The sequence below is a fragment of the Triturus cristatus genome, chromosome 10 (genome assembly GCF_964204655.1).
Source record: "Triturus cristatus chromosome 10, aTriCri1.1, whole genome shotgun sequence".
NCBI classification, from domain to species: Eukaryota; Metazoa; Chordata; class Amphibia; order Caudata; family Salamandridae; genus Triturus; species Triturus cristatus.
Window position 1 is genome coordinate 763,246,208 of NC_140593.1, and position 23,116 is coordinate 763,269,323.

The following is a 23,116-nucleotide window of genomic DNA, read 5'->3' on the forward strand; positions in this document are numbered from 1 at the left end:
CCCTGAAGCCGTATGCAAAGCAGATTGAAGAGCCACCGGGGATCGACCAGGTATTAGCGCTGTGACCCCTGCGCTCCCTGACCTGGTCTGGGACCCCCGGCAGCGTGCTCCGCTGAGCGCAGAACCCCCATCCTTAACTTGAGCACCCCCCTGTGACGTGGAAGCCAGCGCGCTCACCGCCGCGGCCCGGAGGCCGGAAGAAGTGCCCTGCAGAGTCGCGAGGCCCGTGAGAAGCCTGGGGCCCCGCCGCTGCCGTCGCAGCTGTGTGAGAAGGTGCGCGAGGCCTGGGGCCGAGTTTCCCCATCGTCGCTGGAGCAGACGCCGTCTGACGCCGAGAACGAGGTAAGCCCGGAGGCTGGGATTGCCCTGGTGCGCCCCTACTGGTTGGGAGCCGCACCGCACCCTCAGCCCGGGTCCCCTCTCCGTCGGAGTTCCTCTCTGTCATCGCGACGGAGAGACCCCGCTGAGCGATCCTCTCCTTGTGCCCCCTTGAACAGTACTGAAGCGTGGTGCCCTGCGAACTGCACCGGAGCTGGGAGACTCGCTCTGCAAGTCCAGTGCGCTCCCTGCGGACAGCCCCCGTGTGAAGCATTGACTGCCCCGGAGTACGAGCAGCGCTCTGATAGCCCAGTTCCGACCTGAAGTGCTCAACACCCGTACTCACGAATAGCGCTATGTTATCTATGCTCCGTAGTGAAATGCTGAATGTCATTGCTCACGAGTAGCGCTATGGTATCTATGCTCCGTAGTGAAATGCTGAATGTCATTGCTCACGAGTAGCGCTATGGTATCTATGCTCCATATTGAAGTGCTACGTGCTATTGATTACGAGTAGTGCTCTGTTATTCATGTGCCATATTGAAGTGCTACGTGCTATTGATTACGAGTAGCGCTCTGTTGTTCATGGTCCATATTGAAGTGCTACGTGCTATTGATTATGAGTAGCGCTCTGTTATTCATGTTCCATATTGAAGTGCTACGTGCTATTGATTACGAATAGCGCTCTGTTATTCATGTTCCATATTGAAGGGCTAAATGTCCTTGATTACGAGTAGCTCTCTGTGCTAGATGCCCCGTTCTGAGGTCGTCACCGATTAGCGCGCCTAGCGCTATAATCACCCCCCCCTAAGGCGCTACAGGAAAGTGAAGCGCGCGAGTGCATATACGTGAATGGTGATTGTATCTCAGGCAGTACTGATATTTCATGAATTGCAGTTATGGTATGACCAACTTTTATAGCTCCTGACTGATATGTATATCGCTAGGAAGTGTGTTATCAGCTTATGAAATGTACTGCTACCTCATGAACTGCATCTAACGTGATCTACTTGGATAAACTTGAGTATTTACATAACTCCTCCAGTGTGGCGTCACTTATTGTGTGTGTTCCTCGTCCCATGTGAGGTGCGTGTTGTATGGTTGCTTTACACACAGACCTTTGGTGGCCCGACCGCTCGTGTCACGCTACCGCCCCATTGGGCCTGGAGACCCCAGGTCCTACATTGTTGGCGAGCGGTGGGATCCTTAGGACCTGTGACCATACAGCACCCTTCCGTGAGGCGGAGGGCGCCACAATTAAACGCCTAATTGTTCCAGAGCTCTGAAACCATTGATTGCTGCATTGTTATTTCCACTGTCCAGGTTGAAAGTGCAAGAGTCCTGGTTAGCTAGTACTGTCACCTATACACTAGGAATCTTTCTCCTTAGTATCTAGGTCCCCACCTGTCAAGATGGAATTCCGGTTAGCTGACCTCGAGGGGTACTCGGTGAAGCAACTGAGAGAGTTCGGGCAGGGGATGGGGGTGCCTGGGGTACGGAGGGCCAAAGGACCGGAACTCCGCACCGCCATTAGGGCATGGGTAGAGGCCCACCCAGAAGGGAAAGAGGATGAGGGACAGGAGGCGCCAGATGCACCTCAGGAGGAGAGCGACCAGGAAGTACTAGACATCTTAAATGTAGATATGTCGGAAAATGTGCCCCCAGGGAGACGTTCTGCGGCCAGTAGTAGGACAGGGTCTAGAAGGAGCGCGTCTCCGGAGGAGTACGAGGACAGGAGGGAAGAGAGGCAATTAAAATGGGAGCTAGCGAAATTAGAACATGAAAGAGACAACAAGAAATGGGCAATGGAGGAAAAGAAGCTGGCACACGAGCTTCAGCTAAAAGAGCTGGAGCTACGCGCCCTTCAATTGAACGCGTCCAATAGGGACAATGGTGGCAGCATACCTAAGGAACCTCAAGAATCAAAATTCTACCTACCTAAAGAGGTAATTGCCAATTACACAGTGGGGGACGACATCATGAAATGGCTGGATGCATACGAGGTAGCCTTGACGGCCCATGGGGTACCCGAGAGTAATTGGGGAGGTGGTTTATACCGGTATATACCTCCCAATGTTAGGGACACCCTACTATATTTGGCCAAGGCGGATCAGGTAAGGTATGCCCCCATGAAAGAGGCCTTGTTAAAAAAGTTTGGTCTTAACCCCGAGAGGTACAGGCAAAAGTTTCGTGGCAGCCATAAGCTGACCACCCAGACATGGGTAGATTTTTTTGATTATGCAAGGAAGGCACTAGATGGTTGGGTGCGTGGCAGCGAGGTGCAGGACTACCAAGGGTTGTACGATCTTTTTTTAAGGGAGCACCTCTTGGATAAGAGCTTTCCGGAGCTGCGCCAACATCTGGTGGACCGCAAGTTGATGGATCCCCGTGAGCTTGCGGAGGAGGCAGATATTTGGGTGAGCACCCGGGTGTCTCACAAGGGCCCCGGGGGAGATGGCTCGAAAGGCAGACAGGGTTTCCCCCAGAAGAAAGAGGGGGGAGATAAAAAGGTGGAGTTCTCGAAAGGTCCCCAAAATAAGTTTGGGAAGGGAGTAGGAACCCCACCCCCGTCCAATTCCACAAGACCCACTTACCCTGACAGGAGTCAGCAGCCAAGGATTGTGCGGTGCTACGAGTGTGGGGAGATTGGACACTACCGGGGAGATCCCAAGTGTCGCAAGCGACCACCAGCCCCAACGGGCGGGAAAAGTCCCGGGGTGAGTAGTATAGCGCTTGGCGTGGAGCTGCCCTTAGATAGGGAAGGGGAGTGGACAGGCCTGACGCTGGTTTCACTCGGGGATAGAGAGGTGGTCCCCGTAGTGTCCCTGCCCCCGAACACTGCTAAATATCAGCAGAGGGTGAGAATTAATGGGGAGGAGGTGGAAGCTCTGAGGGACACAGGGGCCAGCATGACCACTGTCGTGCGGCGGCTGGTGTCCCCAGACCAAGTAGTCCCCGAGGAGTTCCATCCGGCCGTATTGGCTGACGGCAGTATGAGTCACTATCCAGTGGCTCGTGTTCCCTTTGAGTGGCGAGGAGTCAGAGGCCTACTGAGAGTTGCTGTGAGCCCTGCCTTGCCTGTGGGGTGTTTGCTAGGGAACGACCTGGAGCACACCAAGTGGAAAGATGTCGAGCTTCACGCTCACACCGAGATGCTGGGATTACCAGGGTGGATTTGCGTGAGCACGCGGTCCATGGCTGCCCGGCATGGAACTCACCCTGGGTTGGAGCCTGGAATCATGGCCCAACCCAAAGCCAAACATGGAAAGAAGAAGGTGGTAGAGGACATGCCCCGTGAGATGGATGGGGAGGCCGCAGAGGTGCCCCCGGAGTCCGCGGAGGTAGATGTCGTTCCTGTGGAGGACTTCCCGACCCTTGCTGACTGGCATGTGGAAGGAGGGCCTACCCGGGAGGAATTCTGTCAGGCACAAAGGGCGTGCCCCACACTTGAAGGCATGCGGCGGCAGGCCGAAGCCTAAGTGGCCAGTCAGGAACTGGGAGGTTATCACGTGTATTGGGAGGATGGTCTCCTATACAGTGAGCCCAGGGTGCCGGTACATGGATCTTCGAGGGCCATAGTGGTCCCCCAATGTTACCGGGCCTTCCTGCTGGAGTTAGCGCACGAGATACCCTTAGCCGGACACCTGGGTCAGGACAAAACCTTTGCACGGTTGGTCCCCCATTTTTATCGGCCCAGGATGAGGATTGCCTCAGACACCTTTTGTAAGACCTGCAAGTCTTGTCAGGCCAGTGGCAAGACTGGGACTAAGTTGAAGGTCCCGTTGGAACCGCTCCCCGTGGTCGGGACCCCTTTTGAGAGGGTCGGTATCGATATTGTTGGGCCATTGGACCGCAGCGGGACACCGGTTCATCTTGGTTTTGGTGGACCACGCCACAAGGTACCCAGAGGCTATTCCTCTGAGGACCATCACTGCACCGGTGGTGGCGCGGGCACTGTTGGGGATTTTTACCCGAGTGGGATTCCCCAAGGTCGTGGTGTCGGACAGGGGCACAAATTTCATGTCGGCCTACATGCAGGCCATGCGGAAGGAATGTGGGGTGACCTACCGGTTCTCCACTCCTTACCATCCCCAGACTAACAGACTTGTAGAGCGCTTCAATAAGACATTGAAGGGGATGATCCGAAGCCTGCCATTGGTCTTGAGGCGTAAATGGGACGTCCTCCTCCCCTGCTTGTTATTCTCCTATCGGGAGGTACCACAGAAGGGAGTCGGGTTCAGCCCGTTTGAGTTGCTCTATGGCCATCCCGTTAGGGGTCCCCTCAGTTTAGTGAAAGAGGGGTGGGAGAAGACTTCACAGAAGCTTCCCCGTGACATTGTCAGCTACATGCTGGCGTTCCGCAGCTAGATGGCCAAGCTGTGGAAGGCAGCCACAGAGAACCTGGAGGCTAGCCAGACCGTGATGAAGGAGTGGTATGACCGCAACGCTCAGACGGTCGAGTTAGACGTTGGACAGAAGGTGTGGGTTATGGAACCTGGGGAGCTTTGTGCCCTCCAGGACCGGTGGACTGGCCCGTTCGGCATTGTGGAGCGGCGAGGCCAGACCACGTACGTAGTCGATATGAAAACCCCCCGTCAGCCCCTCAGGGTGCTCCACGTCAACCGCCTGAAGCCGCACCAGGAGCGATCAGAGCTTGCTCTCCTTATGGTGACGGATGGGAGCGAAGAGGAAGAGAGTGAGGCCCTTCCTGACCTTCTAGCGATACAAGAGAAAGGATGGTTCGGTGGAAGGTGTTGTCCTCTCCCCATCCTTGACCCCAGAGCAACAGAGGGACTGTCGCCATGTCCTGGGACAGTTCGCCTCGTTGTTCTCCCTCACGCCTGGAATCACTCATTTGTGTACCCATGATGTGGACACAGGGGACAGCCCACCGGTGAAGAACAAGTCTTACCGGCTCTCTGACCGAGTGAAGGATAGCATCCAGCGTGAGGTGGCAAAGATGCTGGAGCTGGGGGTGATAGAACCTTCCAGCAGCCCGTGGGCTAGTCTAGTGGTGTTGGTGCCGAAAGCGGCCCCCACCGGGTACGACGCCAGAACTTCGGTTCTGTGTGGACTACCGGGGGTTGAACTCTGTCACGAAGACAGATGCTCACCCCATCCCCCGTGCAGATGAGCTGGTGGACCGGCTGGGAGCAGCCCGGTACCTCAGCACCATTGATCTGACATCCGGATATTGGCAGATTGCCATGGCCGACGGAGCAAGGGAGAAGACAGCGTTCTCCACCCCCGAGGGCCACTACCAGTTTCGAGTGATGCCCTTTGGGCTCAAAAATGCTCCGGCCACATTCCAGCGGTTAGTGAATCAGGTACTATCTGGCCTGGAGTCCTTCTCAGCGGCCTACCTGGATGACATAGCTGTCTTCAGTAGCACCTGGGAGGACCATCTGCAACACCTCCAGGAGGTATTGCAGGTGCTGCAACGCGCTGGCTTAACAATTAAAGCCAGCAAGTGCCAGATTGGACAGGGATCTGTCGTGTACCTGGGACACCTGGTGGGCGGAGGTAAGGTGCAACCCCTCCAGGCCAAAATAGAGACCATCCTGGCTTGGGAGCCCCCCAAGACCCAAACAGAGGTCCGAGCTTTCCTCGGCCTCACTGGGTATTACCGCCGGTTCGTCAAGGGATATGGTACCATCGTAGCCCCCTTGACGGAATTGACCTCAAAGAAGCAACCTCGCAAGGTCATGTTGTATCCAAATTTTCATCTCAAGGGCCACACTTACCAGTGGCCCGCAATGTAAGTCAAATAATGAGCAGTTGGCAACGTAGAAGGTTCAAGCGTTTATTGGCCAGACAGAAAACTCTACATAGAGGAGCCTCATCGATCCTCACCCAGGAGGTGTGCCGAGGAAGACTGCTGGCTCCTTGACAAACTCATACTTTTATACATTACAGCGCAACATACAAAGCCTTACAAGTGGAAAAGTACCAGCCCGTCCAGGCGCTCATAATGAGCTCATCCTATATCTAGTTTCAGCGATACAAAAAAGGCTACTATCTTTAAGAATAGAAGGTCGGCCGGGTGACTCCCTTCTCGTCCCAGGTTCAGAAGGAATTTTGCTTGGTACTCCCTTTTAGCAGATGTGACCTTGCTTCTCGGTCGTAAATACAATTCAGCCTGTCTTCTAAACTGGTGCACGCTAAATAAGGAAAATATGGGCTCAGGGAACCACGTGATCGTAGTTCCTACATGACAAGAGAGTTGAGGGCCAAGATGGCCGCGGTCCTGTTTTAGGCCCTTTCCATGGTACTAACTTAATTTAGACGAAAAGGGCCTTATTACGGGGCTGAATCAAATAAGCTAGTTTTAGTTACGCTATGCTAATCATATATTTTAATTTGGATCCTACAGAACGGCCCTTTTAGCATAGTGTAGCTAAAATAAAATAAAAAACGAATATAACTATTCCTCAAAAATGCCCTCATCTATCTGCATAATGTCATGAATTTCTTTCTGGGTCATCTGGGCATGAGCTTGGGTAGGTGGGGACTTAGGTATTGCAGAGCGAAATTGGGTGGCACAATAAGAACAACAGGCAGGGCCGCACTGGATGCAAATACAGCAGGTAAAAAGGAAACCCACTATTCCCTACAGGACCATGAATAGTTTCCACCCCCAAGTGGTCAGGAGGTCCCAGAACCAAGTTGACAGGGACCAGGTACCGGTCTCCGTATTGATTTCTGATGCCAGTCGGTGGAGTTTCTGAATGGCTAAATGAACCGAAGGGGCGGTCAGGTATATATACACAACAGGAACTCCCGATCACCCGACATGCTCCTCCGCGATCGGCCAATATGACATCTAGAACAAGACGATTTTGAAGGGTCACAAGCCGGGTCGCCTGAAGCTCCACAGTGATATTAGTCAATATCCCGGCAGTGGTATTGACCACTCCTTCCACCACCCTGATCAGCCTCCTAATTTCCTTACTAGTTAGGATAGGGCCCCATATAGGTAGAACCCCTTTCATAATGTCTACGAAGTGTTGGGCCGGGGTAGCTGTTTGATCAGTGACATCATTATCAGTGGACGCAGATAACAGACTTCTTTTATTCAGTGAATGGGACTTGTGATAATCTGATGGGGCAATATAAACAGGAGGATAGAGGAAGGACAGATAACACCTGCCCGACCATCCCCTGGGAAGCCAGGTGTAAGCGTTTTCCCCACATACAAAATATATGTTCGGGGGAGTCAATATTGGCGGACTACTAAAAGTCCGTAATCGATAAGTGTAATTACATCTGCTAAATCCTACGAACAAATGGCCGGAACCCTGGATACAAAAGGAGGATGACGTATTTAATACAGGGACTGGTATAATTTTGTCTTCCGAGACATTGCGTTCCTGAAAATATCTGAAGTATTCGGTAAAATTGAAGGATACAAAATCTAATATCTCATCCCTTAGCCAAGTATCATTCTCATGGTCCATGTACACATTCATGCAGGCTGTTGGATCTAAAGTGCCGTCAGTACCTTCTGCATTGGGAGTGAATCCCTGATGCCTCTCTATGTAGGCCAAGATTAAGTCATAATCTTTCTCCGAGAATCTGGGTGCGTATACAGTATAATGCTCATATATCACAGACAACAATCTAAACCAAGCTTCACAGCTCCCTAAATGAATTGAAATAAACAAATCATGTTTATACATTACTGAAGGGAGGAGGCCACATACCCAGCAATCAGTAACATTCGTGGAACTGTGGGTTTGATGCAACATTTCTATAAAGGCATTATGTACATAAGTCTGGCGATGCCTCTCTTTGTGAGGGGCCAAAGTCCGAAAATGGTGTTCCTGAGGAGTGGGGGTAGTTAACACCAGGGTATGGACTGGGTGGCGGAATTCTAGATAAATGAACAATCCTAAACATAATAGAAATGACACAGCTATTATAGAGATAAACACAATTTTAGCACGCAAACTCCATGTGGAAAACATTGGTAAATATGAGTATCTAGGGCGAGGGATTATGGGACGTTCTTCTTCAAGGGCAAAACGAGCAATGGGATACATTCTCACTAAAAGTCCAGTTCTAAGCTCGGGAAACAAAAAGAGTTTACAAGCAGTCCAATCTGCCGGAGGGTGCTTCTTTCCTGTGTCCGTGTTAGAGCCTCACAGGCAGACTCTTAGCATTCCAAACAGAAAAAATATAAAAATAAAAAAATAAAAATCAAGGGTGCAAAAAACTTCTCGCGTGGGAGCTGCACTTGACGCAACTCTGGTCGAAGAGGAAGGTTACCTGGGCCCCCTTTGCTACCAGTGTCTCTACTTTCTTTCTGAACAGGGCTATCACTTAAAGTTCCACGCCCTCCACGAGTTCAGTCCAGTGTTTCTATGATCCCTAGGTCCCTTAGCTTAGACTTCACCTTTTATTGTAAGCCGGACCGGGGGATCTCATTCCATTTGCGGGGCCGCAGGTGGTATCGAGTGTGACCAGGGGTTTCAGGATTTATGAACAAGATGGGCACAGTGGGATCAGATAAGGAACGAGGTGTGTGGCCCTCCTGGTCACGCGTTTGGTCCCCAGGCAGGGCCTTATCTGCCGCAGCTGACCCCGAACTTGTGGCCCTCTCTCCCTGCCCTTCCGTTTCTCCGTGGGCTTCGGGGGAGGGTGACTCTTCGGTGTCGTGCTCGCCTCTGTGCTGTTCGTTCTCCTCCTGGTCCTGGCAATCCTCGGGCAAGGGAAGCGGGACACGCTTCAGATGGGAAACATGAATCCAATGCTGTCTCCCTTCGACCTTTACCGCCGTCCTTGTGGCCAGAAGTACTTGATGTGGCCGAGTCCAGCGGGGTTCCAGGCTCGACTTCCGCTGATAGTTCCGAATTAGGACCCACTGACCTGGTTCGATGCTGTGTCCGGGGCCCTCCGGCAGCGGCTGCAGTACTGCTGAAATCTGTTGGTGGATAGAACGGAGATCTTTAGTTAACGCATAGAGGTAGTCGGCTAACATAGGATACTCAATATCCCTAAATGACTTGGGCCGGGGCACCCCCCATACATTGGCAGGTCTCCCAAAAACCACCTCGTAAGGGGAAATCCCACTCCGAGAATGAGGGGTCGTTCTTACAGACAACAGGGCCAATGGTAGAAGATCAGGCCATTTCAGGCTAGTCGTGTCCTGTAGTTTGGCTAATTTTAACTTCAGGATCCCATTATATTTTTCAACTAGGCCTGCCGATTGAGGGTGCCGTGCGGCGTGGAACTTCTCCCGTATTGACAAACCCTTACATACATGTTGAACTAAATTGGCATTAAAGTGTGTCCCATTATCACTCCAGATTACTGGTGGTAACCCATATCGGGGAAAGAACTCCTTTATTAAGGCTCTCGCAGTTGCTATAGCTGTGTTTTCTCTAGTGGGGTACGCTTCCACCCATTTACTGAAGGTACAGATTACCACCAGAACGTATTTGAGGTTGTTAACCCGTTCCAGCTGTTTATAGTCCATTTGGAGTACCTCGAAAGGCAAGGTGGGTAGGGCAAAACTACCTGACAAAACAGGAGCACCACCCCCCGGGTTATGCTGAAGGCAGACCATACAATGCTGGACCAAATTCCTGGCCGTTTTTTGGATATTGATGTTGTACCATACAGGGTCCAACATTGCACACATGCCTCGGACCCCGACGTGGGCGGGACCATGTGCCATGGCCACCACCGCATTCACAAATGCATTCGGTAGTAGCCATCTGCATTTTTCTGACAGGTCCGTCCAACACCCATTCTCGTCTAACCGCCCCACCTGCTCCTGCCAATACTGCAGTTCCTCTGGGGTGACCTCCTGTTGCAATTCTTTCACACTATCTACAGTGTTTCGAAAAATGTCTGCTTCTACCATCCTTCTGCACTGACTAACCACAAACATGGAGGGGGTATCGGACTGGGCAGTTTCCTTAGCAATCTTATCTGCAAACGCATTACCCCTCCCAACATCATCAGTTACAGCCTTATGGGCACTACATTTTACAATGGCGAGGGCTTCTGGCAAAGGTAATGCAGCCAGCAGTCGTTCGACCAATTGTCCATTCTTTATCTTTTCACCATGGGATGTGAGAAACCCTCGTTCTGCCCACAACCTCCCAAAACTATGGGCTACACCGAAAGCGTATTGGCTATCGGTGTAGACGTTCAGCCTCAATCCCTTACCCAATTCACACGCTCTTAGTAGTGCAATTAATTCAGCCGCTTGGGCGGAATGATATGGTACTTTGGCCGCCTCGACCATGGTCTGCAAGGTGGTAATTGCATAAGCCGCAACCGTAGTACCGTTGGGCAATCTAAAACATGAGCCGTCAACATACAATTCCCCTTGGGGTTCCGATAAAGGGGTGTCTGTTAGATCTATCCGGCCCTTTGTTTCTTCTTCAGTCCGAAATATGCAATCATGTACATCCTGGCCACTTTCTCCTGAGGGGAGGGGTAGCAACGTGGCAGGATTCAGAGTGACGCATCTCTTGATCGTTATGTGAGGTGCAAACAGGGTCAATTCGTACCCCGTAAGACGCGCACTGGTTAAGTGCTGCGTCTGTGTCCTGTTTAACAATACGTCCACAGCGTGTGGTACCATCACTGTGAGATCCGTATTTAGGACTAGCCCTTCCGATTGCCTGATCGCCACCGCTACAGCGGCCGTGACTCTTAGGCAGCTGGGAAGTGCTCTGGCGACGTTGTCCAAAACCGCCGAAAAGTATGCACAGGGTCTTTGCTTACCTCCAAAGTCCTGTGTTAACACTGAAAGCGAACAACCGTCCACCTCATGCACGTAGAGCACAAAAGGCTTCCGGTAGTCTGGGGTGCCAAGCACAGGAGCAGAACATAAAGCAGCCTTTAGAGAAAGAAAAGCCATTTGACACTCATCAGTCCAGGGTAGGGGTTCATGCACGTCTTTGGTGATTAAATACAAGAAAGGTTTAGTGATGAGGAAGGTGTTAGGGATCCACTGGCGACAGTAAGAGGTTATGCCAAGCAAAGCACGGACATCACGTTGCTTGCGAGGAACAGACATGTTAGTAATGGATGCAATACGCTCCGAGGTCAATCGCCTTCCCTCCTTCGACAGGAGATGACCGAGATAGGTCACCTCCGGTCGACAATATTGGAACTTTGACAGTGATACCTTGTTACCATGTCTTGCCAGATGCTGTAGTAAATCCACTGTTGCCGTCCGGCAGCCCTCCTCAGTGTTAGAGGCCACCAGGAGATCATCAACATACTGGAGTAATACATTACCTGGCGGCAAACTCAAGGTGTCTAGTATCCTTTTCAGTGCCTGACTATAGATACTGGGGCTTTCTGTAAACCCCTGGGGGGCGCAACAGAATCTGAAGCTACGGCCCCCCAATGAGAAGCCGAAAAGAAAGCGGCTATCTGGATGTATGGGGATACTAAAGAAAGCGTTCTTTAAATCTATGACTGAGAAAAATTGCGCAGTTGGAGGAATCATCGTCAAGATGGAATTAATATCAGGTACCACAGGATACTGGGGTACCACAATCTTGTTGATCTCTCGTAGGTCAATCACAAATCGATAGGTATCAGCATAATCAGGAGTCTGTTGTACCGGGGCTCGTTTAAGAATCGGAAGAATAGGGCTATTACACGTGTTAGAGGCCGTTTCTTCCACTACTCCGGTTTTAATCAAATCATGAATGATAGCCATTAGAGCTCGTTCCCCAGCAGGGGCAATTTTCGGCAACTGGGCGTTCTGTTTTAAAGTAATAGATACTGGGGGAATTTTCAAATGGCCCACATCGGTGTCTCCGGTCGCCCAGAGGGTTTTCGGGATGCACGCCAGTTCTGGTGGTAGAGATTCTGTTTTAGATAAGCATTGCGCGGAGAGGGGAGAAGGGTCTTTTATGGTCAGGTAAACCCCCTCCGGGGAACAATAGATGCGAGCATGCAATGTTTTCAATATGTCCATGCCTAGAAGGTTCTCTCCACACTGGGAGGTCAAAAGGAAAGGTGAGTCTATTGATACCGGCCCCAGGGTAAGGGGAAGAGGTTGTGAGATGGGGCTTACCACCGGAGTTCCAGAAAACCCCACAGACACATTATTCTGGCCAGACAGAGCAGCCCCCGGGACTAGGGCACGTGAAACAGAACTGTTCATGGCCCCTGTGTTAACTAGGAACTTACCTGATGCGTTCAGTAATCGTGCATGGACATAAGGTCCAGCTTGATCAATTGAAATCGACACCTGCCCCTGACTCTGTCTTTGGCTGTCCTACGCTTGAGAATAACCTGAACCCTCGCCTGTCATATAATCATCATTGTAATACTGCTTTCCCTGACCGTGATCAAAACAGTTCTGACCCATCTCACCTGTCGCCGAATGCTCTGGTCTCGTAGATCCCCCTCGCTGTCCAGCAAAACGTCCCCTTCCCCGACCTCTCGGAACACTGTTCTGTTCATATAATAACGGACACTGTGCTCGCCAATGCCCCTCCTGCTTACAGAAGGCACATTGATTAATGCCCAAATCTGTCCGTCCCGTCGTCTGCGCCGGACCCGCCCCTCTCAAAGCAAAATTCTGTGACCCTCTCCCTCTTCCCCGTCCTCTCTCTACTTGCTGTAACAATACTCGAGTCTTCAAGTCCTTCGACTTCTTTTCTGTCCTGTCCTTGCTTTCATTCTCACGATGTTCATAATATTGAGCCATACTCAATATTGTCGACGGGGTAGTGGTTGTCCAGGTGCTTTCAGCAGCCTGTAATCGAGCCGATACCTCCGGCAGCAGATTGGTCACGAATCGATTCACGAACAACCGTACCCCCCCTTCAGTGGCTAGGTCCTGTCCACTGAAGTCGATGAAAACTCCCTCAAATCTAGTAAAGAAATCGGATACACTCTCATCCTTCTTCTGCTTGCAGGCCGTCAACTTATCCCAATCCACTTTCCGGGGAGGGATCAGTGAATGCATATAATTTATTATCCTATAAGGAAGGGCCAATATTTCCGCCCGGGGCTTATTCCCTGGTTTACGATCTCTATCCCATCCCCGTAGCTGTTCCCAGGTTCCCCCAAATTCGGTTGCATGGTCTTGATCGTGCACCTGGCGCCAAATGTCCACCGGTACTAGTAAAGCGAAGAATAGTTCAATGTCCGCCAACGTCATTACAGCGGAGGAAGCCGCTTCAGTAAGCTTTTTGTAATACGCGGTGGGATTGTTCCTGGGATCTGGTAACTGACTTTTTAGTGACAACACCTCACTTCGTTTCCAGGGAGTATACACCCATTGTTCCTGGAAACGCGCCTCCACTCTGGGACGAGTAACTACCCCGAGGACGTCTACCACTTCCGTGACTTCTGGATGGTAGATGGGGTGTACTTCCCACATTGGGTACTGGGATAGCCCCGTAGGATTAGTTGACTGCAGACGGGTTCTATACGCCACCAGAGTCTGCACATTCCCATACACTTCTTCTGGGGTAAGGCGGGATTTATGGGCTTGTGTGACGATATCGTATAATATGGCCGGGGCCCGTCCCTCCGTGTGTACCTGCTCCCATAATGATATAAGGCGGTTCGCCATATGTTCTAATGCATGCTGCTGCATTACCGGCTCGTAATCTCTCATGGTGCTCCAAATGTCTGATAATGAATAAATGGGTTGCCGCATCCATTGGGATGCCTGTGCAGCAATAGTGTCTTTTTCTTCGGTTCCCAAGGCCGAACGAGTAAACAACCTTTTACCCTCAGCTAAAGGAATCGGATGCGTCGGAGTGGTGACAGCTGCTACTGGCGTAGTACTCGCGGAGGAGGAGGGCAGGACAGAAGGGGAAGTCATCGACCCGGATGGCAGCTGTGTTGTCCCAGCTGCTGCGGCAGTTAACAGTGCTGGTAACATAGTAATCACCTCCGACACGGATGTGGACAGTCGGGAGAGTTCTGTCAAAGGAGAGGAACTGGGGGGAGCCTGGAGGTTCCTAAGGGCGCAGCCGTGGCTGGAGCCGAGACTCCAGCCACCTCCGGATACAGCCGTTGAGGCACATAAGGTTTATCGAATCAGAAAAAAGGGCCCATCAAATCATACCAATTGTACATGTACTTTCAAATCAATGCCCGGCCATACCAATCGGGCTTCGAACCAACAGTGGCACCGCTCTCCAGCGCCTGCCTCAAAATCAATGCACCGCCCTAGAGCCTGTGCTTCAAATATTTCCAACACGCTCCACCTCGCGTGCTTCAAAATCAAACGGACACTGCTTATAGTCAGTGCTTCAAATCAAAATTCTACTCACCGGGTGCACCCTGGTACGAATGTCCGTTCTTCGCTGCCAACTCCTCTCGACCAACACGGTCCGTTTCTTGGGTTGAGCCCGTAGGACCCCGGTGAAGGGTGACTAGCAGCAGAGGGCATCCCGTTCGAGCGCACGGAGCGGAACCCTCGAGCTCGTTCTCCGCCCGCCCGGCTAAGATGCCCTCAAACCTACCACCCGATTACGGGGGAGGTCAGACCCTATCACGGGGTCCCTTCGTGGTCGCCAACTGTTGTATCCAAATTTTCATCTCAAGGGCCACACTTACCAGTGGCCCGCAATGTAAGTCAAATAATGAGCAGTTGGCAACGTAGAAGGTTCAAGCGTTTATTGGCCAGACAGAAAACTCTACATAGAGGAGCCTCATCGATCCTCACCCAGGAGGTGTGCCGAGGAAGACTGCTGGCTCCTTGACAAACTCATACTTTTAAACATTACAGCGCAACATACAAAGCCTTACAAGTGGAAAAGTACCAGCCCGTCCAGGCGCTCCTAATGAGCTCATCCTATATCTAGTTTCAGCGATACAAAAAAGGCTACTATCTTTAAGAATAGAAGGTCGGCCGGGTGACTCCCTTCTCGTCCCAGGTTCAGAAGGAATTTTGCTTGGTACTCCCTTTTAGCAGATGTGACCTTGCTTCTCGGTCGTAAATACAATTCAGCCTGTCTTCTAAACTGGTGCATGCTAAATAAGGAAAATATGGGCTCAGGGAACCACGTGATCGTAGTTCCTACATGACGAGAGAGTTGAGGGCCAAGATGGCCGCGGTCCTGTTTTCGGCCCTTTCTGTCGTACTAACTTAATTTAGACGAAAAGGGCCTTATTACGGGGCTGAATCAAATAAGCTAGTTTTAGTTACGCTATGCTAATCATATATTTTAATTTGGATCCTACAGTCATATGGACAGCTGCATGCCAAGAAGCCTTTGACACGCTGAAACATGCGATGTGTACCGCTCCAGTACTAGCAACACCAGATTTCAGCAAGGAATTTATTGTACAGACAGACGCCTCAGAGCACGGCATAGGTGCGGTGCTCTCGCAACTCAATACCGAGGGCCAAGATCAACCAGTGGCCTTCATATCCAGAAGACTCCTCCCTCGGGAACGGCGATGGAGCACCATTGAGAGAGAAGCCTTCGCGGTGGTCTGGGCTCTGAAGAAGTTGAGGCCATATCTCTTTGGCACTCACTTCCTTATTCAGACCGACCACCGGCCCCTTCGCTGGCTCATGCAGATGAGAGGCGAAAACCCCAAGTTGTTGAGGTGGTCCATTTCCCTACAGGGGATGGACTTTCGGGTGTTGACCACGCCAATGCTGACTGTCTCTCCAGGTTTTTCCGCCTTAGTGATGAGAACTCCCTAGAGGTTGGGTAGCTCTCCCCTCTTTCAGCTGGGGGGGACGCATGTTGGACCTGTAAGCCCTAGGGTGGTCTCCCCGTCTATTTTTGATCGTGCCTCATTTTTTCCCCCCTCATTTTTATGTTGGACTAGGTCTCCGGGCGCCTTTTCACTGCCAATCAGTGTTAAGGTGCAGGTGCTCCCTTCTCCCAAGATGGCTGCCCCAGGCCCCTGCTACTGCAGAGTGGTCTTTCATAGTAGCACCCTAGCTGCCAGGAGCTGGCTGGAACCCCACAACAATGTTGCGACTCCACCCCGCCTTATTGTCCCATAGGTAGAGTGGGGAAGCTCCTGGAATGTGCTGGAACCTTCTAGAAGGGAGGTGTGGTTTTTCTTTTGCCGCCTTGGCCAGAGGTCACCTGACCTAGGGCTACTTAAGTGGGGGAGGGAACTTTTTGTGGTGAGTTGGCCAGTGGGGTGAAGCAGAGCTGGAAGAATCCACCAGGAGTATAGGCGGTAGGGCCTAGCCAGGGACTTATGCCTCTGAGAGTGACAGGATTTAGGTGCTGCCTCTTAAGTGAGTGAGGGACCCTGTGAAACCCACTGATCTTGCCCAGCAGTAGGAGGACCCAGAGAACCTCTGCCCAGCCTGACTAGGAAGGACCTAGTCGCCTTCTCCATCCCTACCCCCCTGTAACAGAACCCCTTAAGGGCGCCAGATACATCTGCGCCAACAAGAGTTCACCTAACATCTGAGAACAGAAACTTATATGCCAAGCACTGAGACTGCGTGTCCAGATTGCACTCTAAACTTATATGCCAAGAACTGAGACTGCGTGTCCAGATTGAACTCTAACCTTATATGCCAAGCACTGAGACTGCGTGTCCAGATTGAACTCTAAAAGTTATATGCCAAGCACTGAGACTGCGTGTCCAGACTGACCCCTGAAGCCGTTTGCAAAGCAGATTGAAGGGCCACCGGGGATCGACCCGGTATTAGCGCTGTGACCCCTGCGCTCCCTGACCTGGTCTGGGACCCCCGGCAGCGTGCTCCGCTGAGCGCGGAACCCCCATCCTTAACTTGAGCACCCCCCTGTGACGTGGAAGCCAGCGCGCTCACCGCCGCGGCCCGGAGGCCGGAAGAAGTGCCCTGCAGAGTCGCGAGGCCCGTGAGAAGCCCGGGGCCCCACCGCTGCCGTCGCAGCTGTGTGAGAAGGTACGCGAGGCCTGGGGCCGAGTTTCCCCATCGTCGCTGGAGCGGACGCCGTCTGACGCCGAGAACGAGGTAAGCCCGGAGGCTGGGATTGCCCTGGTGCGCCCCCTACTGGTTGGGAGCCGCACCGCACCCTCAGCCCGGGTCCCCTCTCCGTGGGAGTTCCCCCCTGTCATAGCAACGGAGAGACCCCGCCGAGGGATCCTCTCCTTGTGCCCCCTTGAACAGTACTGAAGCGTGGTGCCATACGAACTGCACCGGAGCTGGGAGACTCGCTCTGCAAGTCCCGTGCGCTCCCTGCGGACAGCCCCCGTGTGAAGCAGTGACTGCCCCGGAGTACGAGCAGCGCTCTGATAGCCCGGTTCCGACCTGAAGTGCTCAACACCCGTACTCACGAGTAGCGCTATGTTATCTATGCTCCGTAGTGAAATGCTGAATGTCATTGCTCACGAGTAGCGCTATGGTATCTATGCTCCGTAGTGAAATGCTGAATGTCATTGCTCACGAGTAGCGCTATGGTATCTATGCTCCATTTTGAAGTGCTACGTGCTATTGATTACGAGTAGCGCTCTGTTATTCATGTGCCATATTGAAGTGCTACGTGCTATTGATTACGAGTAGCGCTCTGTTGTTCATGGTCCATATTGAAGTGCTACGTGCTATTGATTACGAGTAGCGCTCTGTTATTCATGTGCCATATTGAAGTGCTACGTGCTAGTGATTACGAGTAGCGCTCTGTTATTCATGTTCCATATTGAAGTGCTACGTGCTATTGATTACGAGTAGCGCTCTGTTATTCATGTTCCATATTGAAGTGCTACGTGCTATTGATTACGAATAGCGCTCTGTTATTCATGTTCCATATTGAAGGGCTAAATGTCCTTGATTACGAGTAGCTCTCTGTGCTAGATGCCCCGTTCTGAGGTCGTCACTGATTAGCGCGCCTAGCGCTATAATCACCCTCCCCTAAGGCGCTACAGGAAAGGGAAGCACGCGAGTGCATATACGTGAATGGTGATTGTATCTCAGGCAGTACTGATATTTCATGAATTGCAGTTATGGTATGACCAACTTTTATAGCTCCTGACTGATATGTATATCGCTAGGAAGTGTGTTATCAGCTTGTACTGCTACCTCATGAACTGCATCTAACGTGATCTACTTGGATAAACTTGAGTATTTACATAACTCCTCCAGTGTGGCGTCACTTATTGTGTGTGTTCCTCGTCCCATATGAGGTGCGTGTTGTATGGTTGCTTTACACACAGACCTTTGGTGGCCCGACCGCTCGTGTCACGTTACCGCCCCATAGGGCCCGGAGACCCCAGGTCCTACAGTCACTTTGTCATCCTGACAGGTAACTGCCTATGAGAAGGGGGTGATCTGGAAAGACATCGTCAGGGCCGTGAGATCTGAGGGGGAGCGTAGTCAGCAGCTGCCACAGGTCCGCAAGAGGTGGCAGGACATCCGGTGCTGGACCCGGCGGATCGCCCGGTTCCAGCTGGGGCTCGACAGTCCTCACCCCCACGGCGGCCGCCGACGCCTGACCCCCCACATAAAACGTGTCCTGGCGGTGGTATTCTCCGAGCTCGATAGGTAGTTACAGGAGAGACTGCAGAAAGAAGGGGGTAGTGTTTGTCGTGTTATGTGTCGCCATCTTTTTGAAGTGCTCTGTAGCCTGGATACACTCCCAGAGGTTATATGTGCAGTGCATTTACGGTTCCCCAATGTCACCTGGTGCTCTTTTTCATCCCTTCCCCTCCTTGACATGTGTCCCCTGGTCTGTGTGTAATCACATTTGCACATGGTCATCTAGGGTGCCAGTAAATCTAAGTGCACATTGCTTTCTGCATCATGTGGGAGGGTGGTCTGTGACTTGTGTTGGTACCTTGCCTGTGCCATGACCTGTTCACTATGTTGGGGGTCCATATTTGTTGTCACTGATGATGATTCTCAACATAGGAGTGTGAGCTTTCAACTGAACACCCTTGCAGCATGCATGACCAATGTTGTGGCCTCAGACATGATGTGCATGAGTGGGAGATATGCATATTGCCATGACGGTTGAACATGGTACAGTCAGCTCATTCCAGTACGACGGAGCAGTGTGCCCACTACAGTCCCCTGAGACATCCTGGCCTCCTAATCATGTTTGTCATCCAACACTGTGCACATTCTCTGTGGGTTCAGCATAGGTCTGCCTCTGTGGCATTGTTCCCTGGCCTAGTTAGTTTTTTGCAAATGTGTGCTACATGTGTCCACTGGACAGGGATACACCATTTTGCTTGTGCATACTCACACTGGGCAGTGCCTGTGTGGCTATTCACAACAATCTGTTGATGGCTGTTTGTCACAAATATGTGTTGCCAGCCCCACGAGGTGATGTTGTGTGAATGAAGCTATTTTTCCAGCACAGTTATTCTAAGCCTGAATAAGAGGTGTCACTTCTTGATCTGTATCAATCACATTGACTCAGGCATGGGGTGGGGGTGCGCGGGAGAGGCATACATGTGCAACCCTGATTTTTCATTGCCAGGTCTGACTTGTGTGTGAGACTTGGCTGTACAAATAATCACCGTGCAGTGCCCCTGTGATGCTGGCCAGTGTTTAATGTTCGTGCTTTGCAGCCTGTGTCAGTTTTTTAAATAGATGATTCCTGCTCATACCTTTTTAGCACCTGTGTGTGGTTCAGATGCAAGGCTGTTTGGACTTTGTGTGCTGACATCTGTGTGTACATTCTGGCTTGCCATGAGGGTGTCCCCACAGTACAGCTAGGCTTTTTTTCAACCCAATTGCAGGCCCATTGGCTTATGCATTGTCCTGGGTGTGGACATGTGTGCCACTCAAGATGACAGGCAGTAGGTCATATGTGTAGCCAACTGTGTAATCAGGTGACGGATGGCCATGTGACAACTGACATAATTCAAGTTGTTAGTAAAAATATATTGTACCTTGGCACTCACAGCACTTGTCAACAGTTCTTCATGTTTTAAATGTGGAAATGTGATGATTTGTGTTAAGAACACTGATGTGCCTGCATGAAAAAATTCTCCCAAGGAAGTGCCCACCAAACGACATTTCCACTTTCATGGAACACACTGGCACATTTTCTAAGAAGCCACTGTTAGAGTTAAATGGTGTTGCAGATTCTCCACACACATGTTCCCACAGTGCTCTTGGTTTTGTGAGACTCCTTTGTTGTTGGTGACACCAACTGACGAGTCTCAAGACATCAAGACCTCCGTGGACCCATGTATATGTACTTTCTGCAACACCATTAATTTCTAACAGTGGCTTCTTAGAAAAGGTGCCAGCTTCTTCAATGACAGTGTAATTGTACTTTTGTGTGCACTGCCTTGTGCGACATATTTCATGCAGGCACATGAGTGTTCTTTTCACAAAATGGCGAATTGGCACATTCCAAACATGTAAATTGTGAAAAGTATTGTGAGTCCCAAGATAGCAAAAATTTTTCGTTTTGTGTTCCAAAGTACTTACAGGTCTCTGAGTGTGGTGACACCTTGAGTATTGAGGTGTGTCAGTTTACGTTGGGTGCACCACTACTGTTTCGTTCAGGGTAAACAAGAGGTGGCATGACTTCATTGTATTGCTGTGCTCACCGGTTCACAGACACTAGCTTCTCAGTGTATTTCTCATTCAAGTTGTGGCCTTTTGTGTTCTCTTTTTTTCTGGTGTCCAAGTGGCATAGTGGGTCTACCAACTGGGCAGTACAGGGCTTACATATGTGCGGAGTTATCTAGCTGTTACTCATGATGCATTGCCTGATATGCACTGTGACCAATTGTTCTTGTGCTCATGTGTCAGATGAATACAGGTGACTGATGCATTTCGGTTTCTTCTCCTTGCCCACAGCATCATCATCCGCAACTGAGGGAGACACCTGCATGGACCTGGAGGAGGGACCCAGTGACAGTGCCACCTGTGCTGGGGAGTCAGAAGAAGCCAGTGGCACGGAGGGGGAGGGGAGTCAGTCGGAGGACCTGTCTGGAGGCGAGAGTAGCTACGACGCCGACGGGTCCGAAGCTGACCTCCCTGAGGAGGCGGAGGCTGCAACACCAACTGGCAGCATCCCCACATCTGTCCCCGCCTTCTCCATTACCATCTCCGCCCTCCCAGTTGCTCCCATCCCTTCTGTCTATGCAGAGTCCCACCATGTCTCCTTCGGCCCAGGCACCGCACCCCCTGCCCCTGTCACCCCTGCTGCCCTCAGTGAAGAGTCTGTGGACATTCTGCGGCAGTTGCAGGTTGGGCAGGCATCGGTGCTGAATGTCCTCCATGGACACACTAAACTGCTCACACAGATGGTGTCGTTCATGGAGGGCATGTCAGCACCGATGTCTGACTAACGCAGGTTTCTGCGGTCCATGGACTCTTCCCTGACGGCAGCAGTTTCTCTCCTGCAGCGCTCCGTCCCCCCCTACCCCAGACCCATCCACACTGCCCTCTCCCATGCCTGTCACGGGCATGCACCCCACCAGACACATCCAGCACACCCCCAAGTAAGGCACAGCGCACACCTCCTGGCACGCACACTCAGGGGGATGTAGGCACACCCACAGGGTCTGGGGGCAGACGACATACACGCAGCCACAGTCGCAGTCCGCAGTCCTCACAACCCTGTTCCTCCAAAACCACTCCCCTTAGCTCCCCTGCCAAACTCTCCCCCAAGGAGACCTATATGGTTGAGCTGGGCCTCGCCCCCACTGAGCCACCAACCCACAAGCGGGCGAGGAAGTCCCCGGGCACAGGAGTTGAGTCCCCCACCATGCCCACCCCCTCCCCCAAGAGCGCTGCACCCCATCCCTCGCTCACTACACCCTCCGTTGGCCCTGAGGTATCTTCAGGTGCAGGGGTTAGGATGGAGGCCCTAGCAGCAGTGTGCAGCGCCGAGCTCACCTCCACCTTTGGAGCTGCCCACCCCCTGTGGTTGGGACATCCACCCCTGCACCCACCACACCTACCCATCCCCCTCATGTCCCTGTGGTGCCTGGTCCTGCCACAGATGATGCCCCCCCCCCGGTCGACAAACCTTGAGGTTCCTTTGTGCAGGCAAGGTAGGGGTGGACGCGGTCCCCTACGTCTACCCTTGGACTTGAGAAATGGACTAGCCATTGGCCTTCGTACATAGAATCTTTTACATTTATTTATTTTTGGTGCTGAATAAAGCCTTTTCTTTTACTTTCAACACTATTGCATTTCAGGTACTTGATGTTGGTGATGAGGCTCCTGGAGTTGGTGTTCTGGTAATGTGTTAAGGTTCTGAGAAATGTTTTTGTATGATGGTCATGAGGTGGACCATGGTATCTGTGTGCCATCACAATGTCTCTGCAAAGAATCAATGGTAGTGTGTGTTCATTTAGTTTGGAGACATTGTCCCAAGGAGTGTTCCTTCCTCTGTGGCACCTGACATCTTCCCTGCAAACAGTTGCACAATTGTTGTTCTGACCTGTGTCCACATTTCCTTTGTTGGTGACGGATCCCTTCAACAATGGCCATGCCTGCTCACCGATGTCTCCTGCTGAATCGTCTGTGCCATCCTTGCTAGTCACTGTACTTGTGTTTTGGGTATGTAGGAATGCCTTCAGGGACAAATTGGCCCTTTTCAGCACTATGCATGTGTGTAATCATGGCCCACCACACAAATGGTACTTGTTATGCAGGGTATTTGGGCACCTGACTCACAATTGTGGGCATTGTATCTGGTGGAATTGAACCCTATTCCTTCCATGAGAGACAACATCTTGGTGGCTGTACCAGCACCTGAACATTCCTATCAGTCCTGGGATGTGCATGACAGTGTGTGTTTCCTTTGGCTATCTTAGTTTTGTATACAGTTACATGACTATACAGTCTGTTGACATGAAATCAGGGTGTGTATTGTGCTGCATCCGCCATGGGTGGGTATGCATGTGTTATATGTCCTCACACCCACAT